Raw genomic sequence first — 18,898 nt, 5'->3', positions numbered from 1 at the left:
GGGCACAGACCCTATGGGGACTGAACAGTCCTCAGGTCTCATCAAACTGTCTGATCAACTTCCCAGGTTCTCACACATCCTCTTTGATCTGTCGCTCACAACCAGCAACCCTTAGCCCGGCCTTCCGCCGTCTCCTCTCTCGGGAGACATACTCTGGGAGGGGAATGGGTAAAGGGGAAACGCGGCCCTTAGGGAGAAACCAGACGCAAGAAGTGTGGAGGCGTCGGGGAGGAGTCTTGCGGGGCAACAAGTAGGTGGAAGATCCTGCGACCTGTCTTGGAACGGAACGACTGAAGAAAAGGAAGCGAAAGAAAGCAGTAGACATAGCCAACAATAGAAAATGATAATGCCGGTGAATTATAATATATATATATATATATATATATATATATATAATATATATATATATATATATATATATATACACATACATACATATCATACATACATACACAAAATAACTGCAACTAGAAAGAGGGCAAATATACCACCCTAAATATAATACACTTAATTCACATACACACACACACACACACACACACACACACACACACACACACACACATATATATATATATATACATAGATATATATATCTATATATATATATTAACCATATATATATGCATATATAATGAGATAAGCGGGCCTATAGTTAAGGTGCTATATTTACCTTTTTCCTAGTTTCAAATATTGTGTGAAAATTAATAAAGATAACTATAATCCGCCATGTCTTTCTTCATATATGTATCCTGTATTTGTATCCTTAAACCCTCGGTAGAAAGGTGAGTGAAACTGGAGACTTGGAACGTTTCACTCACCTTTCTACCGTTGGATTTAAGGATAATCCAAAACACTTGTTCCTTCGCACTACATTGGACTATATATATATATATATATATATATATATATATATATAGATATATATATATATATATATATATATATATATATGATATATATATATATATATATATATTATATATTATTAATGTATCTCAAAAGAGAGACATATACTAGGCTAAGAAGTAGCCTCCTCCTTGAGTCATGCATACGACCAAATGCCACAACATAAGGAAATTTCTTTATCATCTATTTTCTATTAGGATTCCCATTCCGTAGTGCTTAATGTATTCCACAAGTGTTATTATGTGTATAGATACATAAATACATACATATAAACTGTTTGATGCCAAAACACACGAGCACAAGCGTGAAATCTATAAGGAACACATTTATAACACACCCACTGGTGGTTTAGTTCATAAAATAACATATATTTCGTTTTACCCAACACCTAAGGGGAGATTCCTAATTTTGAATGCATATAATTTTGCCCGTTGCGTTTTTTTTTAATCTGTTTTAACACTTATGAGATATTATAATTCTGTCCGCAGCGTTTACTAATCTGCTATAACACACTGAAACAAGTTTAGTGTGAAATGGATACTTGCCGCTGTACTTACGACCTACCATGTGGTCCCTTATTTTCACACCTTCTTGCTCAAGCCCATCGTCGTTGGTAACCACGTGTTTTGTTCTGATGTGATCGTAAACACACGATTGTTGAAGTTCACACTTGGCTTTTACGTGTCAGTTTACACATACCTTGTTCTATTTGTATAAACTCTGCGGTTAGCAGTACCACTATTTCACTTACTAATAACAGCTAAAGCTGCTAAACCTAAGTTTAGTTGGCCGGATCAATCTCCGCCAACGGAATTCATACTGCCAGCCATTCAGTCTTCATATTGTTTATCGTATGAGAAACTCCAGGGACAGTTTTTCTCTTTTTTTTCTTATTTCTTTGCAGAAAACAAGTAAGTGTTTTCTGCATTTATCAATATCGCTCAAATGAACCAGATGTCTGTCTTGCTATGTGGATATCATATCGTCTTCTCTGTTAAACCTTTATAGTCACAGATTTTCCTTTATTTTTACACGTTCATTCCCCAACCCTATCTACCTCTCTTATGCATGACCTGCCCCTCCCGACAGTTTTCACGATAAAAATTCTTTCAACACAAACATACAAGAAGGTAAACAAACTAAATCAAATGACGAAAGGAATGCACAGCGAAAACCGATTTAGGCTGACATGTTTCACAACAATAAGCAAATGGCATATGGATGAGAAAACGGTACTTCTCAAATATCAAGAAAGAGCATAAGCAAATCCTTTCGAATATTTGGGATGGAAATATTTCAATACTTTCTAACTTTGTGTCAAGGAGATTAAAGGCTCAGAGATACATTTCAATAAATTTCAGAGAAACTTTTTTATTATTATTATTATTCTATTCCCGATCTATCGAAGTACCATCACTCACTCAGTTCCAGTATAATCTACCCATCTATCTGATAAAACAATCTAGGGTACAGGTCCAATGTTATACATATTACGTTCCGTAATTATCATTACCATTGTCAGTAAAGTTGTCTTTCGGTCACTTCCACTTTCAAAGTAAATCTTTTTTTAATCAAAATATTACTCACTGCTCTTTAAGGTTGGCTGGAGATATAAATACCCATTAGCTGTGAAGAGGGAAGGGAATTCCAGTGCCACAAACCAGAATCCACTTTGTTGGAGATCTGTCCAATCGACTGAGCACCAAAACTGGTTTTTCTAACAATGTCAATTTCATCCCAATGATTTTAAATCAATTTAAAATCATTGGGATGATGGAGTATTAGCCTTTCTAATTCTGGAGAGCGAGTCTGAATAACTGGTATTATTAGCATTTCTATTTCTAGAGAGAGAGTCTGAATAACTGGTATTATTAGCATTTCTAATTCTGTAGAGCGAGTCTGAATAACTGGTATTATTAGCGTTTCTAATTCTGGAGAGCGAGTCTGAATAACTAGTAGTTCGCCTTACTGGGGAGAGAGAGAGAGAGAGAGAGAGAGAGGAGAGAGAGAGAGAGAGAGAGAGAGATTACCTCACAGAGGCCTTCCCGTTTTAATGGTATAAATTCTGACTGAACCTATGAGTACTCACAATGGGCGACTAAGACTAGTTAACTAAATCACGGTTCCAGCTGATTACTGTTACCACTGCTACAATTATTTTTCTTAGATAAATCATGTCTAGGGATATATTCCTAATTAAACATGAAGTACCTCATTAATAAACGTGTAAATCGTCATGGCAATACCTCAAATCTAGGTTAGTATCCACAAGCAGGCAAATAGACTCGCTAAGTATTTCATCGACGGTATGCGTTTCACAAGAAGGCAGACCTACGCGTCGTAACTTTCGTTTTTATTTTTTCTGAAACAAAACATTCGAAAGTTTTTATTTACGTTCAAGACTTTGAACCACGCTCCCAACAGCTGTCTGGCTTGAGAGCCACGACAGCTGTCAGTCACAACGCTCGGGAAAAGCTGATGGGACATGCAAAAACATCTTAAGCGGAAAGGCCCACGAAACTTCGCTTTCTATTCCTTACCAGGGTTTGTCAGAGGGGCCATGAAAAACACACAGCCCCACTCATTCTTTAAAATATAAGACCTGAGCCTTAAAAGTATCCAGGAAAAGCCACAAAACCATCCATTGCTTAATATTACAACAAACTAATCACTGTTTGTAGCTAATCATGGAATACCCGCGTATATGCTTACGCATATGAATTTCAAAACTAATGGAGAAAGACAGTTTTCATACAGTCTTTCCATACAATCTTAAAAATGCCTTATTTCAAACATGTGAATATAACAAACACAATGCTTGCAATGTAAGATTCGTCTGGATACTACATATGAATTCTGCTTCAGCACAGAGGATGAGAAGTACCATTAAGAATACATTTAATCAATAATCATTTACTCTTATACGTAATCATTTGACACAGATTACTATAACCAGTGCACTATTAGCGAGAATCACTTGAAACTGCTAATAACTACAGAAAAATCTTTAAGTAGTATAATACATGAAGGAAAAAAACTGGGCCCAGGTACCAGAACTTAAATTTGTAAAATATCAAAAAGGCGTTGATGTTCATCCTCTACGGACATCTATGGTAGATTCAGCCTGTACGAATGGACGTGATAAGCATCAAGAGATGTGAGTGGAAAAAAACTGAACACTGAATTCAATACTACGCATGATTATTTGTTTGCATCTCTAATAATGTATACACTTCGTAAAAAATCTATACAAAAACACACAAATAATCATCATACAGTCATCATATCAAACCGGAAAGTGCAAGAGGCAATATGTGTCGAATTCTCATCGACAATAACTTCACATGCTCCTCTATAAAGACTGAGAAAACTACATCCGAATAACATGTCTAACTTCAAGACTGAATATAGGCTATATCTCGGTAGTGTGTCGAACTAAAGATTGAATCCGCAAGTAGGACCATAGATGAGTTACAGAATAAATATGTAATTTAAACCAGAGGCTGAGAGTTGATCATGAATAGCACTGGGCATTGGACAGGTCACTGCACTTGCTTCAAATATCCTATGGATAGAATAAGCGTACGGAATGTACTCAGAAAAGCGCAGTCCTCTTTCCATCGAAATGAGTCCTCGGACTGATGACTCAGCAGGTAGACCCATGTGATCGTCCTTACCTAGCTCACAGGTTCAGTAAGGTCGTATGAAACTCGATCGTGGCATTGAACGGAAACTACTATGGACCAGCGCAGGCGGGAAGTCGCCGGCCATTCCACTGAGCTGCCAAGACCACACTGGTTTAAATGAAGACTGAGTTCAAAAGAATATGTAAAAAATTCGTGACATACCAGGGTTATAAGCGAATTTACAATTGCGGATAAGGACCAGAATAAAGGTTGAACTCTTAGGGACAAGGACTAATTTTTAGATCGTTAATTCATACTAAAACACGACAGTTAAGACTGCATTCGCAGATAACACACTTAAGCTGGTAATTTTAGCTCAGGCTAAAATGTCGTGGTTAAAAGCAAATTCTAATTTAGCCCATAGTCCATACACATATGCCAACGAAGTCTGCATGTCATTCTCTGCACCGATTGAGCTATGCTGTTCATTTCAATTATTCATCCAGGCCATACTTACTCTCCCAATCATTTCGGGTCAAGGATAAAGTTGTTCAGTACCTGAAGAGAAAAGAAAAATAAGACTTATTAGTTAATTAGGCATTGGCTTCACCTTATATGAAAGTTCCACATTAGTAATGTCTGAAAATAAGGTATAAATTAAAAAAGGAGAATTTTCTTTTTGGCGATATGTAAGCTAGTACATACCGCGTATATTTGCTAGGGTAAAACATAGAGCATCGTAAATTTGATACATACAGGACCTTTATACATTCATATATTTACATTTCATTTTTTCCAACGTAAACATATGCTCTTGGAACCTCCCAGTGGTGATGTATCTAAGCCTTAAAAGTAAACGTGATATGTACCACCATGTCTCGAATTCGAATATAAAACACGATATTTCAGCTGACCACCGCTAACACCACTGAATTCCACGATGATATATTGCGTGGAAAATAATGTAGGACACAGCTTATGCAAAGGTACACACACAACCTGTTTAAATTTAATATTAAAAAAAAATATATATATATATAGTATATATATATATATATATATATATATATATATATATATATATATATATATATATATATATTACCATTCTAAGAAGGACATTAATACCTACAAAATCTCTCAGAAACCCTCTCTCTCTCTCTCTCTCTCTCTCTCTCTCTCTTCTCTCTCTCTCTCTCTCTCTCTCTCTCTCTCTCTCTCTCTCTCTATGATTCCAATTCTGCTACATTCTGCTGCTTTTCAAGAACGAAAAGTATCACAAGTATAATGAGACCATTCACAGCTAATCACATTTAGCGGCCTGCCTGCATACTTATCTCTTCTTTATCAGTTTGCGTGTTTCCTATCTCCTTAATCGAGCTTATTTGTCCCCGACTTGTCACAAAAATCACCCCGACTTGTCACAAAAATCACCTCTCGCTTGAGTTCTTTATTGATAGCAAGTCGGCTTTACTGTGAGGGGGCGCGGGTAAAACAGTACGTTGAATGGATTATTGACATACTAATGCATTATTCATGCAAGCATTCACATGTATACTCTAAAAGATTCATTATCCAAACCCTTTGATCTGTTTGAGAACAAACAAGAAATTAACGACAAGTAAACTTGTACGCAGACAGACAAATTTTTAACTATAATGTAGCAATGCAGTAAAACAACCTAAGAAGTCTTCTTGGTAATTTAGGCTAACTATATATAAATATGTTACATTAGAAAGGAATAAGCATAATGAAGAAAAGGGTTTAATAAGCAAAATATAAACAGAGAGAGAGAGAGAGAGAGAGAGAGAGAGAGAGAGAGAGAGAGAGAGAGAGAATCTCATTCGACCCTTGAACCTCCTCTCAACCCCCTCCTAGCCACCTCATATCAATCTTCCTGCATTAGGGAAAATCTGCCCAGGCTTTACATACAAACACACACACGCACACACAAAAGCGCTCCCCCCTCCCCCCGGCTCCTCTATGCCTCTCCCCAAAGGCAGCGTCATTCCGAGTGCCCTCTCCCCACCGCCATCCGAACTACCTCCTCCACTCCCAGGAATGGCCTCACCCGACCTATCCCGCCCCGAAAAGAGCTCCAAAATCAGTATCATTTTTCCCAATCAGCCTTTATTTCTTGCCTTCTCTTCTTTCATATACAAAATCCCATTCCATGAATTGTAAGGGGTTGGGTTGGCGTTGGGAGGGGGGAGAGGGTGTAAAGGACAAAGAAATAATAAACGGTAACTAGAAGAGAGGACTCATGCCTAAGGCCAAAGGAATTTATCTACATCAGGATTAAATATGATAGGACTTTTCTGTGAAAACTTCAAGAAGAGGGAAGCCTACACACTGACACACATACACGCACACACACACACATACACACACACAACAAGACCTTTTATACCAGAACTTGAGGACAGAATACTTTCGCTATATTACCAATACGAGGCCTTCAAGAAACTAATGCTTCATATCATGGGCGATCATGGGCGTCTTTGCATAGAAATATTCTTTGGTTGTCTGAATGAATTTTGTGGTTACTGCAGATGGAAATATTCTTCAGTGTTAAGGAAAGAAAATTTCAAGTCTTTCTCTGTATTTCAGGTTACGGAGGTGACCGAGCCGTTCCTAATTACTTTATAGCTTATATCAATTTTTACGCTTTTTAATAACTAAGGAAAACACCTTAAATGAAAACGACTTAAAATATTCTCCACAGACGAGTGTGACACCAGCTAAATAATCAGCAAAAAATACTCAACAATAATTATGACCTCCAACTCAGGGACATCTCTTTTAGGGCATGTTAAGTTATAACCAAGACGTTATTAATGGTACTAACATTTATTTTTACTTTTAAAATGCAAATAGCAGTACTATTCAGCTTATATCCGCAATGAAGAATAACAACAGGTAAGAAGTTATTGACGCTCCCTCGAAGTACCTTTATTCTCTACTTAATAATTATCCTCTTAACAATAATAATAATAATAATAATAATAATAATAATAATAATAATAATAATAATAATAATAATAATAATAATAATAATAATAATAAACTACCGACCCAATACTGAACGTTAAAAAACAAATCAAATCGATGATACGTGACATAAAAAAAAAAAAAACGATCTACAGTAGCTATAAAATTGTTCACTTACAGTGCTGTACCTAGTGACATTAAAACTGAAATACCTAAAAAAAATCTCAATAAAAGACTAGGACAAAAAGACAAGCTGCATAAAGAAAACGGAGTCCCATGAAGTAGGGTAACGTTTAAATAAGACAATATTTATAATCCTATTTCGGTCGACAAAATACTGTCAATAGCTACTGCATCCAGTATCAAACATGCTTGGAGTAAAGCTATCCTATAAAACACTTGGTGAGTATTTCCATTGAATTTCATCTGATCCAACAGCAAAAAGAGGTTTTATATCCTTATAATGAACAAACAGAACATGTTAATTTCTGATTTCCAATATGTTTCATGTTCTTATCATGTTCTTGCAACGCCAGTACATATCTAAATCATTCACCCCGTAAAACACACATACATACTATGTATACATATGCATATTTATATGTATGTGTGTGCTGGAAAACGTAAAAACGTTTACAGCGATGAGGGAGTTAACCATAAAACACAGAGCAGAACAGAAGCGCCTTGTATTTCGGGTGGTGTCTAACAATTTTCAAACAAAAATTGAGTTTGGTATTACAAGAAGTATCTCAATCAAAGGCAATTTACGTTTTTCAGAACGCACACGTATAAATATGTATATATATAGTGTGTTATACCGGATAAATTATTTAGATGTGTGCTGGCGTTGCAAGAACATTATCAGAACATGAAACGTATTGGAAATCAGAAATTAATATTTTCAATTTTCTACACTGTAAAGGATATGAACTCATGTTTTTACTGTTGGATCAGACGAAATCTGATGGAAATACTCTCAAAGTGTTTTAATTAACCAATCATTTATGATTTCTATGATCTACGTGAAAGATTCGCGTTGTCTGTCTTCTTAATTAAATAGTTTGGAATATTTGAACTCTGAAACAACACGTACTTGTTTATAAATTGTGATGAATCCCAGTTCATACTGTGGTTAGGTCTATTTATATGACTAAATATATACTGTAGAATTTGGTGGACATATTATCTACCAATCGCTGATTTTCAAATTTTCTCTGGGATATTATCTTCCTCTACTTAGAGCCAGCGAGAGATATGCCACATTTCTTGTTGGCTTTCAGGTATGCCAATATCTGCATCGTCGAAAAATCCATGCGCTTCAGTTAGCATAAGCAGTTAATTAGGTGGTCACAATCAAGGCTAAAAATGGAATAGGTCTAGCAACAACATCCTCTGGACTTGCTGAAATCCGATAGGTTAACAACTTCTGGTAAACAACATTCCGCCAGCCTAAGGGAAAACGGCGTATGTATTTATTATATATACACGTGTGTGTATGTATATACATACATACATACATACACACACATATATATATATATCATATATATATATATATATATATATATATATACATATATATATATATATATATATATATATATATATATATATATATATATATATATATATATATATATAATATATAGTCGACCGGGGGAAGAATTTTGACAAAGAAAGAGGGGTAAAAACTTTTACAATGCATAACTCCGTTCCATATGATTATTTTGCAACATGTGACTCACAGCAGATAGGTCTTGCATTGGGGAATCATTGTGTTGTGATACAAATTTCTTTTATTGTTAGTTCATATGTTGCACAGTTTCTTTTGCATCTCATAAAATACGGGGTAAAAAATTTTCCATTTCTTCAGAGAACTAAGGGTGTGCACCTTTTATCCCAAAACTGAAAGTTGAAGTTGAAGTTGGGGTAATTAATTTGCTTGTAAAGGGTAGGTGGGTCCTCATATTGAATAGGAAGCCCCACCTCCTCCTCCTCTCCGGGTTACGGGGGGGCAAAGAAATTCCCCACCTCATTGGGGCAAAACATTTACTGCAAAATTTTTACCCAGTCGGCAAATTTTTTACCCCAAAATTTGGGGAAAAATTTTGCATCACTGACAGTTGTGATGTATTAATAGTTAGAGAGCTGCTGCTAGATGTCGCGAGGCGGTTAGCTATTGCGCTGCAAAATTTGAATTGGGTTTGACAGTTGTAACTGGTGTTCTTAACCAGTTTAAAGACAATTACCCAGGAACTGAATGGGCCCGTGGATTCATGAAACGCCATAAGCTACGACTGAAAAAGGGTACATCCATGCAGGTGGACAGAAGGAAAGGACAAGTGATCCTTTCATAATTAACAGTTTTTATGATGTAATTGAGAAAGAGGTACAGGACCTACAGCTACAGGACAAACCTGGCCACATCTACAATCTAGACGAGACATAGTTTCCTCCTCATTCATCAAAGACACACACACACTTGGGGTTATTGGACAGCAAACAATAGAGGGACTGCCAGCAGTGGAAGACAAAATATAACTGTACTGGCAGCCATCTGTGCTGATGGCTCTGCTCTGCCTCCCTGCATTGTGTTTAAAGGAAAACGGCTGATGCATTCAGTGAATTGGGGATTCCAGGAACAACTCCAAATAAAACAATTTAATGTGTAAGTGACAGTGGGTGGATGACTGCCAAAGTATTCCATGAATTCTTCGTCAAATTTGTTGAATTGACAAAGGAAAAAAGGCCAATTCTCCTGATTCTTGATGGTCATGTGAGTCACACAACTCTTGAAACTGTGAAACTGGCAAGAGATGAGCAGATCAGTATTGTTCTCCTGCCTCCTCACTGCACTGATGTGCTACAGCCATTAGACAAAGTGTGTTTTGCACCTCTGAAGAACTATTATGACCAGGCACTCACATCATATGAGCATACATCACGAGAACCAGTCTCTAGACAGAAGTTTGTTCAACTCCTCACTTCTGTGTGGGGCAAAGGTTTAGGATTTTTTTGGAGACCGTACGCAAAGCTTCTCTTCTACGGAGTCTTTCCAGTTGATAAAACACAAATTTGATGTATCAAGGCATCAGCAAGTCAAAGGTTGAGGCATACAATCGGTGGATCCTTGCTGGTAGACCTGAGACTGAGGAAGGCATTCCTATTCTACCGCCTACTCAAGAAGAGGACACAGGGAATGCCATCATGCTTGGTACTTCAAAAGCCAAAAACTAGTACAACGCTTGGGAAAACAAGTACACCTTTGCCCCCTGAAACGGATCCCTCCCCTTGTTCATCTGGAAAGCCTGGTTACACAGTTCCATCTGATAGTATTTCCCAAAAAGTGTGTCAGCATAGTCAGTCATGCTGCCTGTACCTTCACAGTCTTCAAGAACTTGCAGAGGCAACTGGCAAGGCTGTACATACCAAGAAGTCCATGGAACAAATCTTATCTGACCGACAACGTTCCCATCAGGCCAAGAAACCTGGTGCTCGCAAAGTGTTAGGGAAAGGAGCCACAGTTCTAACACACGAGGAAGTCATAAGCAGCATTGAGGAAAGAGAGAAGGCACAGAAGGAAAAAGAAACTAAGAAAAAGCAGAGGGCAGAGAACCAGAGAAACAGAGAACTAAAGAAGAAGCAACAGCAGGAAAAAGACCACAGCTCAGAAAAGTGGAAGAAAGAATGCTGCTGCTTGATGACGATTCATCAAGTATATCAAGTGGAAGCTATTGTTCAAAAGACTCTCGTGGTTCATCTCTGGATGTGAGCTTCGACAGGATCTCGCCAGAGAGTGGCGATGAACATGTAGATGAGACTACTGGAGAGGTTGAGTTACAAAGATCAAATGAAGACAGATGTAGCAATATCAGTGCAAATTGATGATGAATCTATAAATAAAATATTTTGCTGTGGTTTATACTGAACCAAAGAAGCAACATACTGGGAAAAGTAACAAAAGTTTGCAGTGAAGATGACAAAGCGCCTGTGAATAAAGTTGAAATGGTGTTCCTACGCCCCGAGACTCTCTCCTCCATTCCAGAAAAGGTAACATGGCAGTGGCCACCAGTGGAGGATAAACACATCATAGACACTGATTACATCTTCATGGGGCCATGTTCTCCTGACTTGTTAAAGAATGGTTCCTACAGATTTGATGATGTAAAGGTAAACGACCTCTTGAAAAACTGTAGCTGCACAACACTAGAGGTTATGAATGAAATATGGTTACGGATATATGATTGCTGAATGACTATGGATTATGATTGCTGAATAATGGAGGAATTTTTTTTTAATAAAAAGTTTTCGTTTCACGTATTTATGCTTTCGTTTCATACAAATGGTCTAAGTCCGTGAGGAAAAATTTTTCCCCCTTAATGGTTAGTAAAATTTCTTCCCCATAGGATGGGGTATAAATTTTTACACTTTGGGGCAATAACTTTGCATGAAAATTTTTTACCCAGTGTGTGCAAATTTTTTACCCCAAACCTCGGGTAAAAAATTTTCCCTATTTTCTCTATATTTTCTTTTGTTTCGCGGAAGACCTATGATTATGTTATCATGGAGTGTAGATGATGTCTAAGTATTACACTGAGGTATTCAAATTTGTCCCAATAAAATAATTAACACAGGAGATCTCTCTTTTCATTTTGGCAAATTTCTTACCCCGGCGGCCGACTATATATGTGTGTGTGTGTATGTGTGTCCACAATATTTGAGTGCAATGTGAACCAGATATCCTCACATTCATATCAAATTGACCTTTACTTGATACAATAGCCCGTTCTGACAACTGTAATAAACCATTTCCAACACGTACAACTTATGAACTCTCGAATGCAGTTATAATACAATTCATACAGGGATCATTCCTGTTTTAATAACTTCAATTTCCATATACTCATTCATGCTCTGGTCGACTGCAAATACTCAAAACTGAATGGCCGTTCATGGTAAATTCATTGACAAATGTTCGATTCTTTGAACAAGATTTTATTTTCAGTTACTGAAATTGTGGCTTCAGGTTTCACATAACGCATCAGTGAAAAGAAAACTTCCTATCTGAACTCAGGGAAATTAGTCATGTCTGCGAGGATGCTCTACTTGAGTGATGTACGGCAGAATCTGTGTAAAATGTCATTTACCTTCGATAAACCTTCCATTGAATAAAAATATCGCAATATCTTGAGGAATAACTTGCCGTATTGAATCAAGGTTTCAATGATGTTAGCATCATACAGGAATAAAAAGGATTAGTTAATCTATTTATTCTTAATAGATTATCTACAGGTAACAAAACTTCAGTATCGAAAGGTTAGAGGTTACCTCAATGAAAAATAAATTCTAATCAGTGGTTAATATCCATCAATTACGCTGCTAGAAGAAATAATGTTTCATTTCAAGTTCTAAATCAACATTTGTCGCCTGAGTGCAAGTATTTCATACATGAAAAAATGCAAAAATAAAGTTGGAATGAATACAAAACGAGCATTTCGGAAATACGGTGCCACTATTCCTTCTCTTATGAAAATATTACTAAAAGAAGCTACGCATGTTTGAGATTTACTTTGTATGAGCATTAATCTCCCCGTTAGTATTTAGTTCAGTGCTACATTTACCCTAGTTTTAACATCATACTGTAAGAAGAGGAAGAAGCAGGACAGAGGCAACAGAAGCAGCAGCAGCAGCAGCAACAGCAGCAAGAGGCAGTTGCGACCCTTGGAAGGACTTAGCCCCAAGCAATCTGTAAATGGAGAAGGTAATCTCATCCCCCGGACAAGTAGTCAAATGAGAGGTTCGGGATGGAACAGGGACGCTCCAAGGAAACCTTCCTCCTCCTCCTCTCACTCACTGACTCGCTCTCCATGTTTGATCTCTCTTCTGCACACGCATACACACACACACACACACACACACACACACACACATAAATACACACAAACTGCTCTCATCTCCTTGGTCATACAGTCGTCCCCGCCTTCAGAGCCTGTAAATTTAGTGCTATACGCATTATATGGACAATCTCTCTGTTTCTTCTACAGCAGTTTTCGCGTTAAAAAATGCAGTTACTTATAACTTTCTTACTGAATCCCAAATATTTAAATATCCCATCTTGCACATACAGTACATTTCAACCTCCTCCTCTTTTGACATTTCTACTGCCCTGCTCTATGCATATCTTCATTTCTCTCCGCTAATCCTACATTTAATCAACATTAAGTGCTGGGGGGCGCTGAAGAGATTGCAGCACAATCTACCTGGCATTTGTATGTAAAAATTCATCAACAGTACAATACTTTTTAACATATTTAATCTTTAATCCTAAACATATATTTCCAACTATTTTTTCTCATCTTTTCAAAGACATTTCGTCATACTGAAATATACAGAACTTTCTTATTACAATATCGTTTTCAACATATCTTTTTTGAGACTTGTTCAGGCTACGACATCTAAACTGATCTTTAAATTCTTTACAATTAACGGCGCATTTTCAATGAGAACTGTATTTTCTTTCCTATATCTTTTTAGAAGATAATTCGATGCAGTATAATCTAAGCGCACATGTTATCCGAGAACAAAAAGAATGAGAATTACTATCATCGTTTTAAGTTATCTTAAGTCGATCAACGCAACTTCCTCAAAAAAAAGTAAGTTTCTATTCAGCCAACTGATTGATTGCCCCGCACTTACGACACTCTACGTCTGTCTGTCTTCGTCTACAGGTGTAATTGCTTGGGTATTTCTATTTCCCGGTCCTCATCCTCCAAACCGTCTCAATCCCACTGAACCCTCTGGGGCCCTTGTTTTCCTCCAAGTATTCCCAAAGTCCATTAACTGAGGATTAACCTAACAGACAATTTTATCATTACGGTTGGAGGCTGTGGTGGGTTAAGGCAATCCTGGCTCAGACGAAACAACAGCAAAGAACCAACTGAAATGAAAAATAAAATTTTTAAAGTTGGAACGAAAAAAAGGGGGTTGGGGGAACCAATTAGGAAAAATACAAAAGAGTGAGTTATATTTAAAGATAATTACATCCGACTAGATCAGAGAGAAAAATGCAAGGCTTTTGTTGGTTTACGAAGGGTTTACGAAGGGAGATATATTTCCTATATATCTCCTTTGGGTAAAATGCTAAAGAAATTACTAATTTAATTACATTTGGTCACTGTGGAAACTCATAAAATACTTCAGTAGAAGAATATAGCGCAAGATCATGAACAGTCGAAGTAAGACGGTCAATAACCAATAGCAACTATATAAAAAAAAATTAACTAGACTTGTAAAATGAATCAGCTCACTTCGCAAATAATGGCTGAGCTGTGGGTTGGATATAATAAAAAATTAAGTAAATGTAGTTCTCTATTTTAGAAATATACCATACAACTCACTCACTTGAGAGAGAGAGAGAGAGAGAGAGAAGAGAGAGAGAGAGAGAGAGAGAGAGAGAGAGAGAATCATATGATCATGATTTCCAGTCTCCGTCGAATATTGCATCGGCTCAGAAAACCCTTTTTCCTCTTCCTTGACACCAGGCTTTTGTCTGCAGCTTTCCTTCCTATGTTCCCCCACAGCCCTCGGACCTCTAAGCTACAACGAGGTTACTTTTTCTCCCTGGCCCATCATTTCAATCAACAGCAGGGAAGATTTTGCATTGGAAAATGTGGCCTTGGATGACGCATTCTATTTGAATAACATAACAAAATGCTCCTCACACTTTTCCTTGAAGAATACTTGTGACATTGTTTCTCAAGAGTAAAACACCCAATTAGGTAATAAATGCTTCTCATGCGTTTAGAAAAATACTACACATTGTAAATTGTTGATTTGGAAAGCTGATCGCACGTGATACTAAGTAATAAGAGGTTTACGCTTATTAAAACAAATTTTGCCCTTGATAATATATATTGATAATGAATACTGACACACATTGAGGGAATAGTCTAAGCGAAAATTAGGTTTAGAATCATCATATCCGATGTAACCATTTGGCATTTAATCACTTTAACTCAGGTCTCTTAGTTCTTCTATAGTCAGTAAATGTTTAATCCTTCGCAAGTGTGATGCAGCCGAATATTTGTTAATCCTTGTTGAAGTCCAGAATTAATGAAATGGCGACCATCTGTCAAGGCAACCCACGTTCCCATGATTAACAAAAACCTAATTCATCATATGGTGAATCACTTGAACCTACCCATCCGCCAGTCTACTGTTAACTACCTTTGAATTTGAAGCTGTTTATATATAGACTCACACACTAATAAAAAGGAGCCCATAAAAACACCAAAATATAAAGAGAGAAATACTATATTTCAGAGACTGCTGTCTCCCTCTTCAGATAGATCTACCTGAAGAGGGAGACATCAGTCTCTGAAATATAGTATTTCTCTCTTTATATTTTGGTGTTTTTATGAGCTCCTTTTATTAGATGGAATTCTGTTACAACAGAACATTTTTACCAGTCATTTCAGACTCACACACACATGCACGTACACACGCACAAAACACACACATATACATACACACACACACACACACACACACACGCACACACACACACACACACACACACACACACATATATATATATATATATATATATATATATATATATATATATATATATATATATATATATGTATAGATTTAAATGATAACATACATTTTTTTCTCTCTCTCTCTCCAGCTTAAAGTCGTAAGGGTTACTTCTGAAGCTATCCACCAGTATGAAGTGAAACTTTTGTGTTATGTACGTATGTATGTATTATATTATATTATATTATATATAGATCTATATAATATAATATATATATGTAATATAATTAAAATACATACGTACATAACACAAAAGGTTTCACTTCATATGATGCTCAGATGATGCGCTGTGATAAGGTGGTAATGATTAGATAGCTTTAAATGATAACATACATTTCTTCTCTCTCTCTCTCTAGCTTAAAGTCGTAAGGGTTACTTCTGAAGCGATCCACCTGTATGAAGTGAAACTTTTGTGTTATATACGTATGTATGTAATTATATTATATATATATATTATATATATATACTATATATATATATATAATAATAATAATATAGTATATATATCAATATATCATTTATATATATATTATTAATTATAGTATATATCATATATAATACTATATAATATATATATATATATAATATATATATATATATATATATAATATAATTACATACATACGTACATAACACAAAGTTTCACTTCATACAGGTGGATAGCTTCAGAAGTAACCCTTACGACTTTAAGCTGGATAAGAGACGAGAGAGAGAGAGAGAGAAGAAATGTATGTTATCATTTAAAGCTATCTAATCATTACCACCTTATCACAGCGCATCATCTGAGCTCTTTTGCTGCAGTTGCCTCTCAGTCTGATCACGTCACTTCTATGACAGACTGCGACAGTGCGCATTTGGTACCCAAGAGAAGGATAATTGAAAGAGTAAGGCTATAACAAAACAGCATTAATGACTGCTTTTTTTTATAAAGTCAGTCTCCATAAAAGCACTTAATATTTGCTAGCAATTTTTAAGAACAAGACGCTCACCAATATAGCAAATTTTTTTTTGTCTTTTAATACGTGTATTTCTTCGATGAAAGCAAAATTAAAGACAATTATTGTTGGTGCAGAAAATCGGAATAGGATGAAGAACATTAGTCCAAACCAAAGTGGTTAAAGAAGAATTTCAAGCATTTTCTTGCTCAGACTATTTCAAAATTGCGAGAAGTTATAAAACATCAGAAGTAAATGAAAGGTTACATCGAGCATTACTCATCATGGTGTATCCAGACTGATTATGTCCCAACGCACGCATACGCTCCCACACACACAAACAGTCGTGTAAAAACAGCAAGACTATGGTTTCCCTAAAGAGGACATGAAACAGGATTGAAATATAGAATAAGATTAAGAGCAAAAGTTTAGGCATAAAAATCTATATTCATATAGTAGAATATACACACACATTATATACGTATATACGTATGTATACACACAAATACATAATACCCCATCAATTCAACGTCTCCTTCCATTCTTCATAGGTCATACAAGCACACGACATCATAAACAGTGACTTCCAAAAGTATTTTCGAAGCTATTACCTATACCAGCATTCCACCAACCTGATATCACCTCTCCAAGAACGCAAGTTATTCCGTTATAAATTTGTCATTAACCATTCTTTCTTCAGTTACTCCTCCTAGACCAACAGTATCACATCAGTTCTTGCTCACCTTCTACCATGTTTTTTTCATTACTTACTTTTCTTTTCCTATTTCACTGTCTTCATGACTACCCATCATCCAGTATTCTTTCCTTCACATGATCTCTTCTGTTATGCAACTGATACTCACTAATATTCTCATGCCCTCATCCCACCAGTTATAGTTATTTCCTCCTGCTAACTTCTTACACACAGAAAACTCTTCCTACTATCACCCCACAGTGGGATTTTACAACACTCTCCCATTTCATCCCTCCACGAAAGATATCCTGCAGCACAGTGGTGGCAATGAGTGGTTGACTTGGGTGTGTAAGGTATGCCTGGATGAAGGAAAAGCTCTGATGAATTAGGTGAAGGTAATGATTGTTCAAGAATAAGAGGTAAAGGCGAAAGATGTGACTAAAAATTACAGGGGCATGACCTTACGTACTATACAAAGGAAGGCGTACTATCGAATTTTATTGAAAATAATATGATAGATAACAGATTCGAAAGAGAAGAGTAAGGTTTCAAACAACGAGGAGGGTACGTGGATCTTGATTTTGTTAATAAAGTTTTGTGAGAAGTTCGAAACTGAAGAAAAAAGGAAATTTTGGATAGAAGTGAACTACCTAAAAATACATGTAAAGGAGAGTGACCGCTCTATTGTAAAAGAAGGTCACAAAAATGAAAAAATTAGTAATTTTTTTTACATCGAATCCTCTTTTTCGCGAAAAACAAAAATACATAAAATAAAGATAACAGACGTAATGAAAAGAGCTTTATCTTACAAAGCATAATATTTTTCTGGAATAAACAACACAAACGGCACGTAAATTCTGGAATAAACACCACAAACGCCTGAAGGCCTACAACATCTGATCACGATTTCCATCCTCGAAATAAATGAGCGTTTTCTATCGGCTCCAAAATACGTCGCGACGCAGTGCTACTTTCTTTATGGCGTATAAATCTGACACACTAAAACGATATATTGGACTTACTGTTTGCTCACCCTTTAACGTGCAATTATTTGCCCCAGCAATTCCAGCACAATATATCGATTCTACGGAGAAGGCTCTAAGTTTATAACCAATTACGCGAGGATATTCGGGAGGGGGCAG

General features: G+C 36.4%; 1 long non-coding RNA gene across 1 annotated transcript in view; it reads right to left on the bottom strand.

Annotated features, from left to right (window-relative positions):
• Positions 1–3,858: 3,858 nt before the first annotated feature.
• LOC135219792 (uncharacterized) overlaps positions 3,859–18,898 on the bottom strand; it is a 101,072-nt gene continuing 86,032 nt past the window's right edge. The window contains exon 3 of the long non-coding RNA XR_010315511.1: positions 3,859–5,093. This is a non-coding gene — a long non-coding RNA (uncharacterized LOC135219792). The remainder of the gene's footprint in view (positions 5,094–18,898) is intronic.

This window comes from Macrobrachium nipponense, chromosome 1 (genome assembly GCF_015104395.2).
Source record: "Macrobrachium nipponense isolate FS-2020 chromosome 1, ASM1510439v2, whole genome shotgun sequence".
NCBI classification, from domain to species: Eukaryota; Metazoa; Arthropoda; class Malacostraca; order Decapoda; family Palaemonidae; genus Macrobrachium; species Macrobrachium nipponense.
The sequence above is the reverse complement of the archived record's forward strand: the minus strand, read 5'-3'. Positions and strand labels throughout refer to the sequence as shown.